This window comes from Microcaecilia unicolor, chromosome 3, assembly GCF_901765095.1.
Source record: "Microcaecilia unicolor chromosome 3, aMicUni1.1, whole genome shotgun sequence".
Classification (NCBI taxonomy): Eukaryota; Metazoa; Chordata; class Amphibia; order Gymnophiona; family Siphonopidae; genus Microcaecilia; species Microcaecilia unicolor.
Window position 1 is genome coordinate 393,149,343 of NC_044033.1, and position 14,456 is coordinate 393,163,798.

Below are 14,456 nucleotides of genomic sequence, written 5' to 3' on the forward strand. Positions count from 1 at the left end.
GCGCGCCAAAGATTGGGTTGCTGGCCGCAGCAAAATCAACGCCAGCTCCGAGCTGGCATTAGATTTTGCGGATCATTGGGGAGGAATGGTGAGCCCTGTCCAGCATGCAGTTGCATGCTGGCAGGTCCCCCTTCCCCCCCAAGGCAAACTCGAATGGGGGGCTGGAGGTCCGGTGGGTCTCCAGCCCCCGAAACCCCCAGAAATCATCGATCCATCAAGGGGGGGGGGCTGGAGGTCCGGTGGGACTCCAGCCCCCGAAACCCCCAGAAATCATTCTTCCATCGACGGGGGGGGGGGGGGGGGGTGCTGGAGGTCCAGACCTGTCAAACAAGTGCGGGAGGATTGCGCTCGGGCGCAATTCTCCCGCACTTCAACATGATAATCAAAGATAATAGCGCTGCTTAGATTAGCATGTATTATCTTTGATCATCGATGCAGAAAAGCCCTGCGCTGTCCAGGCGCTATTTTTAGGGCGCTGTTTGGAACAGCGCGGGGCTTTTGATCATGAGGGCCTATGTGCAGCTTGTCCTGTTTGTCAATCAGTATTTCCCAAAAGGAGGTTTCTTGGTTTTGTAGGGTCTGTAGTAGCCTTTTCATAGGGAGGTCTGTTGCTGTTTCAGTCTGGGGAGTTAGTTGCTGTTTTATTATGACAGAATTGCTACAGGGAGGGTGAATGTGTTTTTTTGTTTTTTGCCAATCTGGTTGCTCCTTCAAATGCAAAACCTAGGTTAGACACTTCATTAGAGATGGCCCTTAGTTATGTAGTACCTTTTCTTTGGAACTTAGGGGGTCTTTTACTAAATGTTAACTCGAGTTATCTGCAGCAGGTCCCATTTTATTCCAACGGGTCCTGCTGCAGATAGCTCGAGCTAATCTTTGGTAAAAGACCCCCTGTGAATATTAGGTAGGAAAGCTCAGAAGAAGACATTTAAGATAGGTGTCAAAACTTGGCTCTTTCAGGACATATATGAAGAATTCAGAGTCTGAATTCTATTGCTATTTTTCCTGGGTTATTATTCCTTGTCTCAGAGCTACACTAGTACTTTTACTGTCCTCCTCGGGTACCCTCTGCTATATGGAAAGTCTCTGAGCTATTACTTTCCCCTGCTTGTTATACACATATTGTAAACCACTCTACTACTAACTGTAAAGAGCTGTATATCAAATTCTCTGGGGAAAAAAAAAGAATAAATATCCCAGGGTGCCTGGCACTGGAGGGAGACACCAGAATCTGAACATTCTTATTTTCATCTTTTTCTCTCAGGTTCAGGTGCAGGAGGCATTGGTACCTGTGTTTCCAAAGTTAAAATAGCAGTAAAATCAAATGACAACGTGCAGAAAGGACAATAACAAAGACAATTAAAGGATTCTAGTCGTGTTCAGTATTGTTTCTGGTCTGGCGGCAGGAAAGGACATATTTTGCAGCTATCACTGCTGTTTCTCTTATTTCCTTTCCCCGGGAGCACATGGAGTTTTTCCTGCTCATTGCATTCATTTTGTCTGAGCTCCGGGAAATGTGCATCTCTAATATTTTTGTATTTTGCACAGTGAAGGCCGCAAGGTATTTCTGTTTTTTATTTCTCCATTGTTGCATCACATGCAGAGTTGGGCTTCTTGGGATCTCAGTTTAGATTTTTTTCTTTATTTCTAATTCTCCCTTTGCGTTGTTGATCATACTCGGAATGCTGAGAGCAAAAGCCGGATTCCACTTGCACGCTGCAGCTACAGCAGATGGTTTTGGGTACAGGATTTAAACCGCGTGTTGACCTTTTACTAGGGGAGCATTGGTCACTCCCCTGGGCTAGGTTAGGACAAAATACCCCGGTTTTGCACTGAGAGTCGAGTACATAAATAACTGTACTTAAGCAGGACATGATTTGGCAGTGAATTTCTCGGTTTCTCTATGTGAGGGTTATCAATAGAAATCAAACAAAATAAAACATGGAAAAGAAAATAAGATGATACCTTTTTTATTGGCTATAACTTAATACATTTCTTGATTAGCTTTTGAAGGTTGCCCTTCTTCGTCAGATCGGAAATACGCAAATGTGCTAGCTGACAGTGTATATAAGTGAAAACATTCAAGCATTACTATGACAGTCTGACAGGGAGGGAGGATGGGGGTGGGTAGGAGGTATGCATGGGGACATCAAAGCATATCATTGATATTCTAACAGGATAGGTGTGGATAGGTGAGGGGAGGGTGATCAACAGAGAAATACAGCTTTATGGTTTATAACGTTTATGTGAGGGGAAAGGACTGGAAGCTGTAATGCAGAAGGGCTGAAAGTGATGTGGATTATGGAGTTATTTTTGTATGGTAGATGGCTGTCTGGATACACACAGCACAGATGAACATTTTAATAAGACAGGGGGCTCAATACTGCAAGAATGATATAACATCCCCAAACAGTAGGAAAAATGTGCACAAAAGGGGAGAGAATTATTCCACCCACAAAATGTCTTGATTTCAGTAATTATTTTCCAGAACTCATTTGCAAATGTGGACTGAATTCAAAATATATATATACATAAAATATATTAATCTGGACCATAACTAAATATAGACTTTGTAGTCTCGGTTGTCACTAAGCTTTCTCACGTAGAGCATGAAAGCGAAAGGAAAAGAGAAGAAATGTGACTGGATATTTTTAATTTTTTTTGGCAGATCGAGGCCGAGACAGAGTAAAATCTAAAGTACTGCTCTCTGATGGTGGAAACCAGGGTTCAGTATGAGATGAAAAGGATGCCTAACTGGCATGAGTCTGATGTGTAAGGAAATTTGGGCTTTCTCTTCAGGAAAGCTTCACTGCCGTATTTTTAAATTCAAAAGGGCTTGAGAAAGCTCTCTTTTTTCCCTGCTACGGTATATGCACTCTCACCCAATCTATAGGCTTTAACAAAACCGGCATACATTGCTTTGTTACCCTGGAAACTATTATTTGATAAGAGAAAAATTATAACCTGGTTTATTCTTGCTTTTCACTCAGTTTGTAGTTCGTACTGTAAGAACTGAGAAATTGGGAATTTGAAAGTCTATAGACCAGTTTTGCTCTGCCAATTTTATTTCTTGCTGTGTCTACATTTACCTTATTTTCTAATTTCTTTGTTTATTTTATTTATTTCTATTTATCTGCCTTCCTCAAAGCTCAAGGTGAATATGCTAGTGTAGATTTATCACAAAGTTTTGCTCTAATACACATATTACTTCAGATTTATTAATGAAAGTATCCCAGTGTTTTTACTTAGAAAAATACCAGCATGAATATTTGTACTGAAGTGTTTGCAAGTGTGGTGCAGTCGCATAGATATGTAAATTGCAATTTAAGAGGAAGTAACCAAGAAGAGGGTCCATTTTGCATTTCTTTGCTCCAGTGCTCTACTTGTAAAGGGAAGTGGAACTTGATATACTGCCTTTCGGAGGTTTTTGCAACTACATTCAAAGCAGTTCACATATATTCAGGTACTTATTTTGTACCATGAGCAATGGAGGGTTAAGTGATTTGCCCAGAGTCACAAGGAGCGGCAGAGGGAATTGAACTCAGTTCCCCAGGATCAAGGCCCACTGCACTAACCACTAGGCTACTCCTCCACTCAATGATGATCCTCCACATCAATGATGATCTTAGTTCTATTTTTCTGACTCCAGTAGTGAACCCATGCAAAATAATGCCTAGATTGTCTTGTTTATGAGTATTTCTTTCCCTGTTTTCTCTTCATTTATAGTCTCCATCCTGAATGGCATGCCTGGGCAGCACTGGAGACATTTCCTCCAAGGGAATCACTCAGAGTTAATCTATTCAGAGTAGCCTAGTCCTTATATCAGTGGTCTGAGAACCAGGGACACCCAGTTCAAATCCTGCTTCTGCTCCTTATGATCTTGGACAGGTCACTTAACCCTCCATTGCCTCAGGTACAAATTTACATTGTGAGCCTTTTAAGAACACGAAAATGATTACTATACACCTTAGGTGCCAGTGAAAAAACTTGAACTGAATGAAAAAACAAAACAAAATACTCAGCGGCTGCCAAGCAGTGCCCTACCCTATCTCCCAGGGACTGAGGACCTCACATTGGTGGCACTCCTGACCTCAGCTCTCCATATTAGACAGGAAACTCAGGGGCCCTTTTACTAAGGCATGCCTTAAAGTGGCCTGTGCTGGTGTAGGTGTGTGTTTTGGACATGCTGTGGCAAGGCTACCGCCAGGGCGGCTAGGATGAAGCAGTTAGACCTTGAAATACAAGTACCAAAAGCCATTGCAAGGAGGGAGGCAGAGAGTAGTCTGGAGACAAGGGAATGAACTCCCAGCTCCAGCAGAGGGAGCCAGGGGGATAGTCAGGCTGAGTCTAGAATTTCATCACCCACTAGGGGGAGGCGGAGGGAAGAAGCTCAGTCCCCCTGGATTCGCAATCAATATACCATGAGGCCCAGCTGGAATAGAGAGGGGCCCATGGAGAGGGAAGAAGATGATTGGATGGATTATATGGAAGGGGGGGGGGGGTAGATCAGATGAGGGAGGAATCCCAGGAGGGAGGAGAAGCCTCTATGGAGTGGGAGAGCTCCAAGGCAGGGATGGCCAGCTCCTGAGGGTTTGGAAGTGATGTTAAGAGGTGAGAGTAACCTGCTTCACTGGAAGCCTGATTTATTTGGAAACCTGCTTTATTTACCTGCTTTACTTGAAGCCTGATTTATAGAAAGCCTGATTTTGGAAACCTGCCTTGGTCTGGAAAAACCCTGATTGGTTGGAAACCTGTTTTTGTTGGAACTTGTTTGTTTGGAGATAGCCTGTGTACTGAAGTTTGAGACAGCTGTTATTGGCCTGATAATAAAAGCTTTTGACCTAGCCACTGTCTGCAATTGTGGTGAGCTCTGGAAGTTTGGTTGGTGGGCGGCTCCACCTTGCTGGGAAGCAGTGGACCCTTTTCACAGTGCGCAGGTCAATTTTTCAGCGCGCCTGGAAAAAAGGCATTTCTTTTGTGGCCGAAAATGGATGTGTACTGAAGTTTGAGACAGCTGTTATTGGCCTGATAATAAAAGCTTTTGACCTAGCCACTGTCTGCAATTGTGGTGAGCTCTGGAAGTTCGGTTGGTGGGCGGCTCCACCTTGCTGGGAAGCAGTGGACCCTTTTCACAGTGCACAGGTCAATTTTTCAGCGCGCCTTGAAAAAAGGCATTTCTTTTGTGGCCGAAAATGGATGTGTTGTAAAATAAAAATCAGCGCATGTCCATTTTTGACCTGAGACCTTACCACCACCCATTGACTTAGTGGTATGGTCTCACACACTAACTGGGCAGTATGCGGCCAATGCACGTAAACTGCCGATTACCACTGGGTAAGCGCCACGTGGTAGAAAATTGAAAATATTTTCTACCGTGTGTTTTGGGCATGTGTCAAAAATGGAATTACCACCTGAGGCAAGCGATAGCCAGGTGGCAGTTCCAATTTGGCATGTGTTGGACACGTGTAGGGACCTGCGCAACTTAGTAAAAGGGCCCCTTAATCCTGACACACACACACACTCAGATTGTATTTCATGCTGCTGGGCAAGCCTAAAAAAGAATTTTCATGGGTACATAACCTCAAAATGTACAGACAATAATACATTGAAATCCTTGAAGAAAAGTGTTTGAGTCTAGTGCTGTTTGGTTATGGCAGGTTTCTGCATAAAAAAAATTCATTAGATTCTATTTCAGGAGTATAGTACAGTATGTTTTGTATACTGTAATATATTACTGAACTAAAATAACCTTTTACTATCATGATTTTTTTTACTTAAGAAAAAGAAACCCGGCACCAAAGTCCCAGAAGACATGTCGGTAATAAATTATCTTTCTTGTTCTCTCTTGCTAGAGTGCACTTACATTTGCTCATTTTACAGTAGCAAAAGAATAAATCTGATTAATGCCTCCTGCTATCCAAATATCTCAGTATGGATCATGGAAAGGGAATACAGAGACAGAAGAGGAAGAGGACAGGTAAAAAGACCTGGAGGTACAAGGGGAGGCAGTGGAATGGGCAAAAACTCAAAGGGATGATTATAGCTAGGGCTTCTATTCTTAGATGTTTATAAATTGTAAATTTAGGTGTTTATGTTCCAGCTAATTTGGAGTTTTGAGATTACAAATATTTGGGGGGACCTTTTACTAAGCTACGTAAGCGTCTATGCATGCGCAACGCGTGCCAAAATGGAGTTACCGCCAGGCTATTGAATGGCTGTTGTGGTAATTTCATTTTTGGTGTACGGCCGATATACGCAGCTGAAAACTAGTTTTTATTTTCAGACGCGCATATTGGACATGCGCCAAATGGCATTTGACATGCGTAGGTCATTACTGCCCGGTTACCGCGTGAGACTTTACCGCTAGGTCAATGGCTGGTGGTAAGGTCGCAGACCCAAAATGGATGCATGGCAATTTTGATTTTGCCGAATGTCCATTTTTGGCAAAAATAAAAAAAGACATTTTTTACAGGCACGCTGAAAAGTGGATTAACCTGCACCTATACTACTGCAAGCCATTTTCAGCGCACCTTAGATAAAGGACCCCTTGGTGTTTATTGATGTTTTTGCAACAGAGGTACTATTGCTAGGTACTTTTTCTGGTGCAACCAAATTTGTAGGTTTTTATCACTTAGGAGCCCTTTTACTAAGGTGCACTAATGGATTTAGCGCATGCTGTTGAATTAATGTGCACTAAATCCATTAGCGTACCTTAGTAAAAGGACCCCTTAGGAGTCATCAGTGCAGAAAAGACACAAAAACCAAGTGGAATATACAAGACAAGCCAGGGGAGGGGTGAGAAAGAACAAGATTCTATTCTATTCTATTGAGGTCTTGTATAGCGCCTTTTTCCAATTAGGATTCATGGTGGTTTACAGCGGAGAAAGAGACTCTACATATAGAGCAAAGTGACATTGTGAGTAGTGAGTAAAGGAGGATGGGGGATGGCTGCCAGCTGAGTGGTCAGGAGATGCTGACTTGTTGCCAGATTATTTGTCAAACAGATGGATTTTTAAGGCCCTGGTGAAGGTGAGTATGAGGGTAAATGCTTTAGAGCTGATGGCAGCATATTACAAAGTCTGGTCCCTGCAAAGGGAAAGGAAGTTTCAATAATGGTTTTAAAACAGATGTGACTTAGGGATGGAAAACCTTATTTCAGTGTTCTCAAGAAACCTGTAGTTCTGCTGGGGGAGGGTATGACTAGGTGTTCACATAACCCTTCTGAATGTGATCCAAAAACTGGTTTGTAAATTAAGCAAAGGGCTTTAAAGTTTATACGTTGGCATGTTGGCAGCCAGTGGAGGTCACGCATTGGTGAGGACACACTGTTGAAGCAACCCAGCCGGCTGATTATCCGAATAGCTATGTTTTGTAATAGCAGTAAATGGCTAAGTAGTTTTTTTTTGAGATACGAAGGTATAGTGAGTTGCAGTAGTCTAGTTGTGGAAGTAAGATTGCTTGGGCTAGAATCCTGAAGTCTTCTTTTAGGAATAGTGATTTGATTGCCCTTAATTTTCAAAGTGTGTAAAAGAATTTTTTGCTAAGGGCATTAATTTGTTTGTCAGATCTGAGTCTAGTATGACTCCTAACACCCTCGAGTGGTCTTCGATTTGTAGGATTTCTCCTGTGTTCAGTATAATTGTCTGTAATATTTTTTCCAGTGTTTACCCAATAAACATCTCTTTTTCATTTTTTTTTGCATCAGGGGTATTTTATTGGTGTTTATCAATTAAAATCTAAAAGCAAAAGCCCTAATTATATAGCCCAATCAGTAAAAGAAATGTCTAAAACTTTCTTTAGATAAAAAAGAAGAAAACTAAAAGAAGAATTAAACAGAGGATCGGTTTAATGAAGAGGAGGTTCAGAAGAATGTAGAGATCAAGTCATTTGTTTAGTATTCAGACAAGAAGGCCAAAGGGATGGACTTAAGGCAGAAAGCAAGGCAAGGACTGAAGGGCCTGTTAAATAAGCACACTAAAATTTAGGGGTGTAAATTTGTTTCAATTTCATTTTGCTTCTTAGCAAGCATTAATTTTTTGTGCATAAAATATGCACATATAATCAATTTTGTTCTCAAAAATTCAACTTTGTCTACATAAAAACAAACTCATCTACCTCTTTTACCAAACCACACTAGCGATTCCTGCGTGGCGATGCCGGCGAAGCCCATTCAAACTGACTAGGCTTTTGTTGACATTGCCGCACCAGGAATCACTAGTGCGGTTTGGTAAAAGAGGCCCTTGTGCATAAATGGTTAGTTTATTGAAGAAATTACAGCTGATTCAAAACACGAAGGCTCGTATGATTTTTAGAAAGCCCAAAAAAGATCAGGTCACGCCTCTTTTTAGAGAGTAAGAGAACAGATTTTGAAGTTTCTTGTTTTATTTTTAAACTATTCTGTAGAGACATACCGGAAGAGTTTTTCTTAATGATATGCTTTTTGCTGAAAAACTACCTTGTAGACAATCTAGAAATGTTATGCTTATGTTTCCTTCTTTTAAAGGAGTTTGCACTAAAAAGTCACTTGAGAATCTTTTTCTTATAAGGCACCATCTTGTTTCTTGTTTAGAAGAAGCTTTAAAACATTTAATTTTAAGGAAATCTGCTGTTGAAGTTTTAGTTCTACTTTTGCTCATTTAGATCTTATTCTTTCTGTTTGTAATTAATTTCTTTTGTATTTCTGATGTAAACCACTTTGGGACCTTTTTAAGGGAAATGTGGTATATAAGAACAATCAATAGAATAGGATAGAATACAGTAAAGGAGAAAAATAATAAAATAGGAAAAGGAAAAATAAAACAAAAAGTGTATAAAAACTGTTTCCCCGGCATAATCCTACTAGCATTTGCTCTCAAGGTAGCACTTAGGGCCATAGTCAGTAAATGGCAATCAAAAGTCAGTGCCCAAACAATTGGCACTGAACGATATTCGATAATGAGCATTCTGGGATTGGCACCCTTTATAGAATAGCATGTAGTGCCAGGATTTGTGCTCAACTTTGGGTGCGAGGAGTTATACCAACTGAAATTAGGTGTAAATCACGGCATGCATATTGGGCATGGATTCCCCAAATTGCATAACACTGTGTGCATTTTAAGGTAGGCAGAGCTGGGGCTCTTTCATTAATACTGTAGGTAATAAGAGAAAAAAAGCACAGCTGGGCCTTCAGGATTGAGATAAACAAAGTCCTTTTATTCAGAGAAAGATCCGACATGGGCCATGTTTCGGTGCAAAAGTGCCTGCCTCAGAAGTCCAAAGTCACAATGTACAAAGAAACAGGACATTAAAATCCTAGCGGCAATAATGTATCTCCCAAGCGGAAGTAAACACTGATATCCACACTCTTGAAAAAAGTTTTTCTCTTATTATTTATATTTGTGTATTCTTTTACCCCTCTTTTGTTATTCCATTAATACTGTAGGACCATGGGTCAATTTTAGCAAGTAGTTAAAAAGGTGCCTCTAGTCAGTACAACTGAGAATCCCTTGAAAAAAAAAAAGCCCTGGATCAGAGCAGAGAAGATGGACAGAGCTAATTCCTGAGGTGTGTGCTCAACACTGTTTCTTGCTTCTTCCCCTTCTCTGTACATTTTTCAGTTGCTTTCCTCCACCCCCCTCCCCCCAAAAAGCATAGAGGAATCTGAAGTTTCAATTCATCTGTTGTCATTTAAATGGAAACCTGGGAGCTCTCATTATGATCATATGATTGGTTTACTTATTTGTTTCATTTCTATCCCACATTTTCCCACCTATTTGCAGGCTCAATGTGGCTTACATAGTACCGCAACGGCGTTTGCCAGTTGTGGTATAAACAAATACAGGTGTTATTGTGGTAAAAGAAGGTTAGTGTTTGGTAGATACATTGGGGAAGTTAGGGAGGGGGGGATGAGGGTTAAGGTATGTCCATTACAGTCTTTGGTTTTGCAGTGTCGCAGGAACTTAGGTTTTAATGTTGGGCCAGTGGGGTATGCCTTTTTGAACAGGTTTGTTTTTAGTTCTTTCCGGAAACTTAGGTGGTCATTCATTGTTTTTATTATCTTTGGCAGAGCGTTCCATAGTTGTGCGCTTAAGTAAGAAAAGCTGGATGCATAAGTTGATTTGTATTTGAGTCCTTTAGTACTTGGGTAGTGGAGATTTTGGTAAGTTCGTGCTGATCTTGTTGTGTTTCTGGTTGGTAGGTCTATGAGGTCTGTCATGTATCCCGGGGCTTCACCGTATATAATTTTATCAACCATGGTGCAGACCTTAAAAGCAATGCCAGTGCAGTTTTTCTCAGAGGGGTTTGGCGCTATCATAACGTGTTTTTCCAAATATAAGCCTGACTGCTGTGTTCTGGGCGGTCTGAAGTTTCTTTATAATTTGTTCTTTGCATCCCGCATAAATTCCATTGCAGTAATCACTACAATATCTTTAGTACCAAATGCAAAAGAACGAGGCTGCTTTCTCTAGGAAATAATTTCAAACAGATAAACACAAATGTGACCCTACTTCACTTTCTAGTTTTTATTAAGAGATTCTTATTTTTTTTCATTGACTAAGCTTTACTCTAAACCAGTGATAAACACTAAACAGAGGCTTCCCTCAACTGATATATGTGCTCTAAACTGGTATCTATGCACTAAAACAGCAATTCCCCAAACTCTGCACCACGACACCCTGATGTGCCGCAGCAAACTCTCAGGGGTGCCGCAGTACATCTTGACCTCCCTCCCACTGCCCACAGTCCAGTATCGCTCCCTACTTTCCCCTCCCACAGGTCCGGAAACTGCTGCTTCCTGCTTCTTCCCTCGCCGCCATTGCAGGGCTTGCAGCTTACATTTTTGGGCCGTCCACGATTCACACAGGCACTGCGGAGGCTTCCCTCTGGTGGGTCCGGCCCTTTCAACAGGAAGTTGCATCAGAGAGGGCCAGAAGCGGCAGGCTGGGAAGGCTCCGGAATGCCTGCATGGGTGAATCGTGGACAGCCTGAAAATGTAAGGTACAAGCACTGCAGCAGGGGAAGGAGAAGGAAGCGGTAGTGATCCTGGACCTGCAGGAAGGAAGGAAGCTAGCGATGCTGGATTTGGGGAAGGCAGAGATGTGCTAGAGAGGGGCTGCAGGGAATGATGTGCTGGACTTTCTAGGAAGAGGAGGCTGCAGGGAAAGGGAGACCTATGTGGCTGGGGAGTGGGGTGCAGAGACCCATGTGGCCAGGGGGGGGGGTTGTGGAGACCCATGTGACTAGGAGGGGGGGTGCGGAGACCCATGTGGCTGGTAACCCCTGCTCTAAACTGATGTTATGCCAAGCTCTAAAATGCAACCTAAAATACTAAACTAGACTCTAAAACACTATTTATATAAAACCCTAACGGAGACTTAAAAAGCTACACTATTGTCTAAACTGACTTTGCTAAATAAGTAATTTAACAAAAAAAGACAATGAAATTACCTATTCAACCCCAAGTTTACCTTTTCCTGAATGCAATTTCCAGCAGGTAAGATTCCCTCTCTCAGCAACTCGTGTTGGGCCTCTGAACAGTCCCACAAACTATGAGAACTTCAGTTTTCTCCAGGACATCTGAACTAATGAATAGGAAATTATTCAACTGAAAATAGTTTTGTGGAAGGTCTTTGGGCACAGAAGTACCTGCAGATCTTCAGACTACCCCCTTGGCATTTACGAAAGTAGATGAACACATGGAATGAAACAGAATAATACACAGGCCCTGACAGTCAAAGCCAACATCTGTACAATGATAAGAAAAAAGCTGTCCTAACTTTAGCCAGATAGTGGTTTGAATTCTAGTGGCTCTCATGACTCTATCTGGACATTCTGTGGCACTGACTATACAGTTTATCTTTAAATGCTGCGTTTACTTCACTGTAAATAAACAGAAGCCACTATAAAATAAAAGCCATAACGGGACAATTCCATAAAATAGATGCTAACATTTATCAGCTGATTAAGCGCATAAATGATTAGAATAATGACATAAATATGAATATGGGTGCACATATACATGTGAATGCCAAATATCTTCCTAAGTGTTATTGTGTAAATATGTGCATTTCTTACATCACATATATTTTCCTGATAGGTGTATATATAGGCAGAGCCTGGGTGAGACTCACACTTAGGCACATACCTTATAGAATACTATGTTACGTAGCTGTCTCTAGGATTTACATGTGAGCACTTACACCAGCTCTGTGGCTGATGTAAGTGCTTGCCAGTGGTGTTCCTTGGTTGGCACCCCTCCTCCCTGGGTGCAGCATCATTCCGCCCCCCCCCCCCCCGTGCATCGCCTCAAAACATTACCTTCTGGGGTGCTGGGAGCAGCCGCGTGGCTGTTGACTCTGCCAGTTCCCTGCTCCCTCTTCCCCAGAACAGGAAATAACATCAGGGAACCCGTGGAGCTGACAGCCGTGCAGCTGCTCCCTGCACATCCCCTGCAGCGTGCACCTGGGGCAGACCGCCCCCACCGCCCCGCCCTTGGTACGCCACTGGTGCTTGTCCCCAAGAGCATACATGTGTATACAAAGGAAAGTGGGCACCTACTTTTCTTTATAGAATAGCCCGTCAATATTCGGTACTATTTAACCAGTCAGGATTTTCTGGATCTGGATTTTCAGAAAGCGTTTGACAAAGTACCTCATGAAAGACTCCAGAGGAAATTGGAGAGTCATGGGATGGTAATGTTCTATTGTGGATTAAAAACTGGTTAAAAGATAGAAAACAGAGAGTAGGGTTAAATGGTCAGTATTCTCAATGGAGAAGGGTAGTTAGTGGGGTTCCCCAGGGGTCTGTGCTGGGACTGCTGCTTTTTAACATATTTATAAATGACCTAGAGATGGGAGTAACTAGTGAGGTAATTACATTTGCTGATGACACAAAGTTATTCAAAGTCGTTAAATTGCAGGAGGATTGTGAAAAATTACAAGAGGACCTTACGAGACTGGGCGTCTAAATGACAGATGACGTTTAATGTGAGCAAGTGCAAAGTGATGCATGTGGGAAAGAGGAACCCGAATTATAGCTATGTCATGCAAGGTTCCATGTAAGGAGTCACAGACCAAGAAAGGGATCTAGGTGTCGTCGTTGTTGATATGATGAAACCTTCTGCTCAGTGTGCTGCTGCAGCTAAGAAAGCAAATAGAATGTTAGGTATTATTAGGAAAGGAATGGAAAACAAAAATGAGGATGTTATAATGCCTTTGTATTGTACTATAGTGTGACCGCACCTCGAATATTGTGTTCAATTCTGGTCGCCGTATCTCAAAAAATATATAGTGGAATTAGAAAAGGTGCAGAGAAGGGCAACGAAAATGATAAAGGGGATGGGACGACTTCCCTTTGAGGAAAGGCTAAAGTGGCTAGGGCTCTTCAGCTTGGAGAAAAGACTGCTGAGGGGAGATATGATAGAGGTCTATAAAATAATGAGTGGAGTGGAACGGATAGATGTGAAGTGTCTGTTTACGCTTTCCAAAAATACTAGAACTAGGGGGCATGCAATGAAGCTACAATGTAGTAAATTTAAAACGAATTGGAGAAATATTTCTTCACTCAATGTGTAATTAAACTCTGGAATTCGTTGCCAGAGAATGTGGTAAAGGCAGTTAGCTTAGCGGGGTTTAAAAAAGGTTTGGCCAGCTTCCTAAAGAAAAAGTCCATAGACCATTATTAAATGGACTTGGAGAAAATCCACTGTTTCTGGGATAAGCAGTATAGAATGTTTTGTATTTTTTTGGGATCTTGCCAGGTATTTGTGACCTGGACTGACCACTGTTGGAAACAGGTTGCTGGGCTTGATGGACCTTTGGTCTTTCCCAGTATGGCAATACTTATGTAGAAACTGCTTCTGGCTGGTTAAATAGTGCTTAACTGACTATCTGCGAATATTCAGCAGGAGATAGCTGGTTATTACCTGCTGAATATTCCTGCTCAACGCATAGTGGCTAACCAGTTATATCGAACGATATAGCCAGCTATCTACTAATATTCAGAATATCACCGGCTAAGTTTGGTGACCAAATCGGGCCGTCGAAATAGCAGGCCTATCTTTGGCTGGTTCAAACTTAACTGACCAGCGCTGAATATGGCTTGGCCGGTTAAGAAGATAAGAATAGCCATATTGGGTCAGACCAGTGGTCCATCTAGCCCAGTATCCTGATTTCCAAACAGTGGCCAAGCCAGGTCACAAGTACCTGGCAGAAACCCAAATCATGGCAACACTCCACACTACAAATCCCAGGGCAAGCAGTTGCTTCCCATGTCTGCCTCAATAGAAACTATGGACTTTTCCTCCAGGAATTTGTCCAAACCTTTCCTCTCTGAGCACACCACCCGAACTCTCATCCACTCTCTCATTACCTCTCGCCTTGACTACTGCAACCTACTCCTCACTGGCCTCCTACTTAACCATCTATCCTCCTTCAATCCGTTCAGAACTCTGCTGCATGTCTTATCTTCCACCTACA